Source organism: Dendrobates tinctorius, unplaced genomic scaffold (assembly GCF_039654945.1).
Source record: "Dendrobates tinctorius isolate UK_male_01 unplaced genomic scaffold, ASM3965494v1 ptg000060l, whole genome shotgun sequence".
Lineage (NCBI taxonomy): Eukaryota > Metazoa > Chordata > Amphibia > Anura > Dendrobatidae > Dendrobates > Dendrobates tinctorius.
This window is the reverse complement of record NW_027361728.1, coordinates 64,720,734-64,727,127: the sequence shown is the minus strand read 5'-3', so window position 1 is coordinate 64,727,127 and position 6,394 is coordinate 64,720,734. Positions and strand designations below refer to the sequence as shown.

The following is a 6,394-nucleotide window of genomic DNA, read 5'->3' as shown; positions in this document are numbered from 1 at the left end:
ACTATAGACGGCCCTTAAGGCTACTTTCACACTTCAGGTTTTCGGTGTCAGGCGCGATCCGGCGTCGTGCCGGAACGCCGGATCCGGCAAATGTTTAGTAAAACCGGATGTGACGGATCCGGTTTTCTGCCGGATCCGTCTTTTTCTTGACAGACAAAACCGGATCCGTCTCATCCGGTTCATCCATTTTTCGACGGATTACGCCGGATCCGGTTTTTAAAATTGACCCTTGTGGCCTTCCGAACGGGATTGGCTACTGGAAAACTATATATAGCATGTTCCTACAGCCCTTCTTTGACAGGTTGTAGAGGAGAAAGTGCAGGTTGGAGAGAAGAGCAAGTTACTGGCGAAGATGGATGTTGTCATTGGAAATATTTTGAAGAATTTGGCGGATTTTATAGCGGAGGCGAATCGTTTGAGGGTGATTGTTCTGGAGAAGGAGAGAGCGAGACAGCAGCGCATCAGGCATCGTAGACGACGTTTGTGGATCCACCCCATCACAGCCAAGAGAATGACGCGTGGGGTCTATTCTACACTCTGCATGGACCTTAGACGAAACCCGGAGAAATTTTTTGGATATGTTAGGATGAAAATGGAGAATTTTGATTACTTGGTGGAGCGCATTGCACACCTCATAAGAAAAGCGGACACCTATTGCCGCTTCTCTGTTTCACCCGCAGAGCGTCTGATGGTGACTTTAAGGTAAGCCACATTTATTGGATGTGATCGCATCAGAGCACACTTTCACTGCAATCTTGTTGGTGGTAGTTTGTATCTCCAAGTGTTATAGCTCAGTTTTGGTATGTAATGCTGTGATTTAAAACTAATTTATTGTTTTTTAATTCCCCACAGATTTCTTGCAACTGGAGAATCCCTTTCGTCACTGCATTTCCAGTACAGACTCGGGATTTCCACCATATCTGGAATTGTGAAGTACACATGCCGTGCACTGTGGGACTCCTTAGCTGAAGAGTTTTTACCAGAGCCCACAACAGAGAGGTGGATTGAAATTGCTGACAAGTTTCAACAGATATGTCAGTTTCCCAACTGCTTGGGCGCTGTGGACGGGAAACATATCCGCATTGTAAAGCCAGCCGGATCGGGATCGGAATATTTCAATTACAAGAAATATTTTTCAATTGTCCTCATGGCCATCGCTGACGCGGAATACAAATTTATTGCGGTTGATATTGGGGCCTATGGCCGCTCCAATGACTCTCAAGTTTTCAAACTGTCTGCCATGGGGCGTAAACTGTATGGAAACACCTTCCAGTTCCCACCACCTAGACCGCTGCCGCAAACATCTGGTCCACCTATGCCATTTGTCTGAGTAGGGGATGAAGCCTTCCAGCTGTCAGAACACCTTTTGAAACCGTACTCTAGCAGAGGATTGACAAGACCAAAACGCATTTTTAATTACCGCCTCACAAGAGCAAGAAGAATGGTTGAATGTACCTTTGGTATTCTGACAGCCAAATGGCGGGTCCTATTGACTGCGATCAACCTCAAGACAGAAACTGTGGACGAGGTGATCAAAGCGTGCGTGGTACTCCACAATTTTGTTTTCTGCAAGGAACCCATTTCCATTGAGGACACCTTTGAAGAAACCACCTTGCAAGATTACCATGACATTACCACTAGAAGTTCTGTGACGGTTTCAGTAATGAGGGACAATTTTGCACTATACTTTGTCACCTCAAGGCAGAGTACACTGGCAGGATGACAGAGTGTGAAAGATTTGTGCCCAACCAAACTTGTGTACCTTCTGTACCAACAGTATATACCTTTGCCAACCAAAGTTGGCTATCTTGTCATGGTCTCTATTTTTAGCTTTAGGCCACAGGTGTGTACCTGGTTGTGTTTTATGCAAAGTATTTCACCTTTTAACAAAAGTTGTGTACATTGTTAGGAAATCACCAACAATAAACACAACTTTTTAGGTGAAATACTTTGCTTCAAACACAACCAGGAACACAACTGTGGCAAAAAGCTAAAATTTACCCACAGTTATATACCTAGTTTTGAATACCATTTCACCTTTTAAATACCCTGTATTTAACCTTTTTCGCCGCAGAAAGAAATGACAGACAACCAGTGTAAAATAATTTAACTTTTATTGAAAAATGTTTTTTTTAGTAAACTTTTTTAAAATTTTAATAAACTTGTTTAATAAAGCTTTGAAACCATAAAACTGGTCATTTTTATTTAAATACACACATTATAAATCTGTGTAGTGTGTGGTGGAAATACTGCTGTAGGGGCTGCGGGACACTTCGACACTGGGAGTGTGGAGAGAGGACTGGGATCGTGGTGGGGAAGGAACAGAGGTGAAGGTGTGGAAAAAACTACAGAATGGGTGGACATGTGGGAAGCAGAAGAGGTGGTGGGTGGTGGAGTGGAGGGTTGGGCAGGGACTGTAGGAGCAGATGATGTTGATGGCAAGTTGTATGGGGAAGGAGTTTGGTACGGGGCAGGTTGCTGGAAGTGGGGAGATGTCTGGTACGGGGCAGGTTGCTGGAAGTGGGGAGATGTCTGGTACGGGGCAGGTTGCTGGAAGTGGGGAGATGTCTGGTACGGGGCAGGTTGCTGGAAGTGGGGAGGTGGATGGTGCTGGGGAGGTGGATGGTATGTAATAGGAGGGGGAGGATGGAAAGTGGCTGGAGGGGGTGTAGATGTAATAGGAGGGGGGAGGATGGAAAGTGGCTGGAGGGGGTGTAGATGTAATAGGAGGGGGAGGATGGAAAGTGGCTGGAGGGGGTGCAGGTGGAGGAACTACTGTGGTGGGAGGAGGAGGTTGGGAGGTAACTTGCTGGAGAGCAGCGTGGCATGAATGCATTACATGCATCTGCTGGGCAGGAGAGAGCGTTTCCATGCGCTCCACAACAGACCTGAAAAAGGTGTGGTTTGGCGAAGATCTTGCTTCTGAATGCATGGTTTGCAGAAGTGTCTTCACCTCCAGAATGCTGGGGTTGATCTGCTGATAGCCTGCGGAGATTTGCTCTGACAAGACTTTTAGACAGTTCTGGAAAGATGCATTCAGATGCAAGAACTCTGGCGCATAAGTCTTTTCCTGACCCCTCTGCCGCTGCCGCCCAGTACCCGCAGGTGTACTAGAGGTGGCAGGGGCAGAAGGGTGGGGTAAAGGGAAAGCGATCTCCTCACCAGCAGCTTCATGTAATGTAGGCAGCCACGATGCTCCTGTGCTGGTGGATGGGACAGATGGGTCGAATGTGTGGGGAGGCTGGGAAGGTGCAGATGTACCGGGGCGGTCGAAGTGTCCCTCGGTGCCGGTCTCCTCAGGGATCGCCTCAGAAGGGTCCAATCGTGCAGGCTCCCGAGTGCTGCTCACCGTGCTGTGGAATAAAGAGAAAAAAAAACAATTAAAATAGTGACATGGTATGGCCCTGGCTGAAAAAAAAAAGTTACATCTAAACATTTTTTTGTCACATGTGGTGTGTAATATTTACCTTCTGGTGAGCATTGTCTCCCGGAGGAACGACAGGGCTCGTGCGTACTTGTACTTGCTCCTGCGTCCTCCAGATCCACTCGGGGCCCGCATCTCTTTATTGAACTCCTTCTTGAAACGATCCCTCACAGACCGCCACCGCTTCACAATTCTCTCCCCTGAAACGAGAAAGGACAAAGTGGTTAGTATACAACATCAGTGTTTCCCAAACTCCAGTCCTCATGGTCCCCAGGGGTCATGTTTTCAGGATTTCCAAAGTAAATAGAAATCCTGAACACATGATCCGTGGGGACCACGAGGACTGGAGTTCGGGAAACACTGGTTTAAATCAAGCAACCGGTACTGTATATACTTACGCTCTTTAATCTGGGCCCGAGCTTCGAGGTCCTCCCAGCGGTCCACAAGGAGCGAACAGATTTCCTCCCAGAGTCGTCGGGTAACGATCAGGTCAGCGTGGCGTCGGTCAGCCATATTCCAGAGCGGCTCCCTTTCTCTGACGAGATCGATGAGGCGGTCCACATCAATCCCTCCATCCTCACCGTCAGAGTCGGGAGCACGCTGTGAAGGCTGTTAAAGAAAAAGACAAAAATAACATAATTAGCCTCCACAAAAGAAATGAAATAAAAAGTGCAAAAAAAACAAAGCAAAAATATTTATACTTACACGCTGGTGACCGCCGCGTTGCTGTCGCCGACGACCCTGGGAGGCACTGCGAGGACCTCTTGGCCGAGCACCAGATTGGGAAGACTAGAGAAGAAAACAAAAAATGTTGTGTCTTTGGATGTAGGCATTTGTTTGCTGTGTGTGGTCTACAGAACATTGTTTTCTATGTGTTGTGTGTAGTGTGATGTTGTGTTTCTGCGTTTGATGCAAAAAACTTACCAATTGTGAGCCCACTCCAAGTGTCTGTCCACCCCTTCCTTCTTCTTCTGGGAGCTCCTCTTCATCTTGTGATTCCTGTTTTGAAATAAAAGGCAATGAATACACATATATTACAGAGATGATGGATTTTGGAAATAAAAACTTACCGTCAAACGCTGACGATGCGAGGGAGGGCTCCCAGAAGATGTGCTGTCTTCCTCATGGCCAGACTCCATGGCTGTGGGTGGTGTTTCTGCTGCTGCCATTGCTGCTGCTGCTGCTGCATCTATTGGGCGGCTGTTGAATAAAGAGAAACAAAGGGCCAATGAATATCTTGATATTCCATAGCCCTAGTTTGGAGGAATGGGGGATTTGATAATTACCGTCTCTCATCTGCTGCTGGACTCCCCTCCCGTTGTTCAGCATGCTGCTCCATTTGGGGTGGTGCTGATGGTGCTGCTGCTGCAGATGTCTGCTGCCTTCTCCTGCTCCTGGTTCTTGGCTTGGGTGGCATGTTGGGTGTGGCTGAGGGTCCCATTGTCTTGCTTTTATATATGTCCTGTGGGCAGAGCTACTGAGCATGCTCAGACCAAAGAAACCGGATCCGGCCGCCGGATCCGGCGCATTGCGGCGCTCATAGGCTTTCATTGTATGAAAAGCCGGATCCGGCGGAAATCGGATGAAACGCATGGCCATCCGGCTCGATCCGGCTCTAATGCAAGTTAATGGGGGGGAAACCGGATCCGGCATTGCATTTTGACGGATCCGGTTTTAGTCAAAAGCGCCGGATCGCGCCTGAAGCAGAAAACCTGATGTGTGAAAGAGGCCTAACTTATCTAAGGGAGCCTGAGCATTTAATACATATTTGTAGTGTTGGGCTATGTTCTGATTAGTATGGTATTTACCCCCTCCCCCCGTACGTGTGCGAGCTCCAGGGTCCACACATGGGCTCCTGGCAGCGGTCTGTGTTTGGGTTGCAGTCCTCCGCCCGACCTGACCGGTCTCGTAGTCGTGTATGTGACAGGAGATCTGGGCACAGTCCGTGTCTCATAGACGTGTGACGCCACCTTTAAGACAAGCTGCTGAATGGGGAGCGAATAACTGAAAGGAGTGGACACGAAAGCAATATTCAAATTTATTAATTTTTTTTACACGGAATAATAAAATCTTAGCACTAAGGACATTTAAGTAAAAGCAATTCTAAGACACGATACAGCAGGGGTGGCGACACCTAGATATCGCGTACAGGCCAGTGCCTGGAGCAAGTCCAGAGGGGGATACAAGGGTAACAGCTCTATAGGTATATGTTCTTATTATTAATAATAATCTTAGCGCCAACATATTCCGCAGCACTTTACAGTTTTATAACTAATATTGTATAAAGTGCAATAATAAGAATAGGCGATCTAGGATAAATCCCATAGTGTTTTGTTCTCAAGTACTGTAGATAGACTTGTTTATAGTCCAGCACTTTATCGGTGCTCATTTATTGTCATGTTTAGAGGCCGATGAGTACTGTCAGGAGCCAACTGTCATTAATACGATCGTTCTGCCCCCATACTGTCGTGTCAGCGGCAGAACATCACCTGTTTTCATGGCTCGATGCACTGCTGGTAATGGTGACTTTTCTCATTCCGCTCGTTTGGCAGATTGGACCTTGTTTACCCAGGCTGATGACTCACGCCTGTTTGGCCTTTCTAAATGTGCCATCATTTCACTCTTCCCACTTCTGACACAAGCACTGTGGGGTTCATGTTTATTAGGGAGTCGGGAGACTCTTCTCTTGCCCCATTTTTCTTGTCTCCATCATCTGCTACCTGGGAAGTGTAGGTAAACTCGCGCACACTCATTAGATGGTCACCCAGTCCTACCATAACTGATAGATTTGGAGAAGCTTCATCCAAAGCTTTGTGGTGCTCATTCCAATATAATCACTCTTGGTGCATTTATAGGAGTAGTTTCCAAGTATCAACGCCATTTCTCTGATAAGTGGACGCCCCATGTCTACCATATATTTCACATTCATAGACGGAACAGTTAAAGTTCACAGATAATAGTACTGTATTA

At 47.0% G+C, this 6,394-nt stretch overlaps 1 protein-coding gene across 1 annotated transcript in view; it reads left to right on the top strand.

The window, feature by feature from the left end:
* The window catches only part of GMPS (guanine monophosphate synthase), a 68,927-nt gene that overhangs the window by 1,661 nt on the left and 60,872 nt on the right, over positions 1-6,394 (top strand). The gene's annotated exons all lie outside the window — the stretch shown is intronic.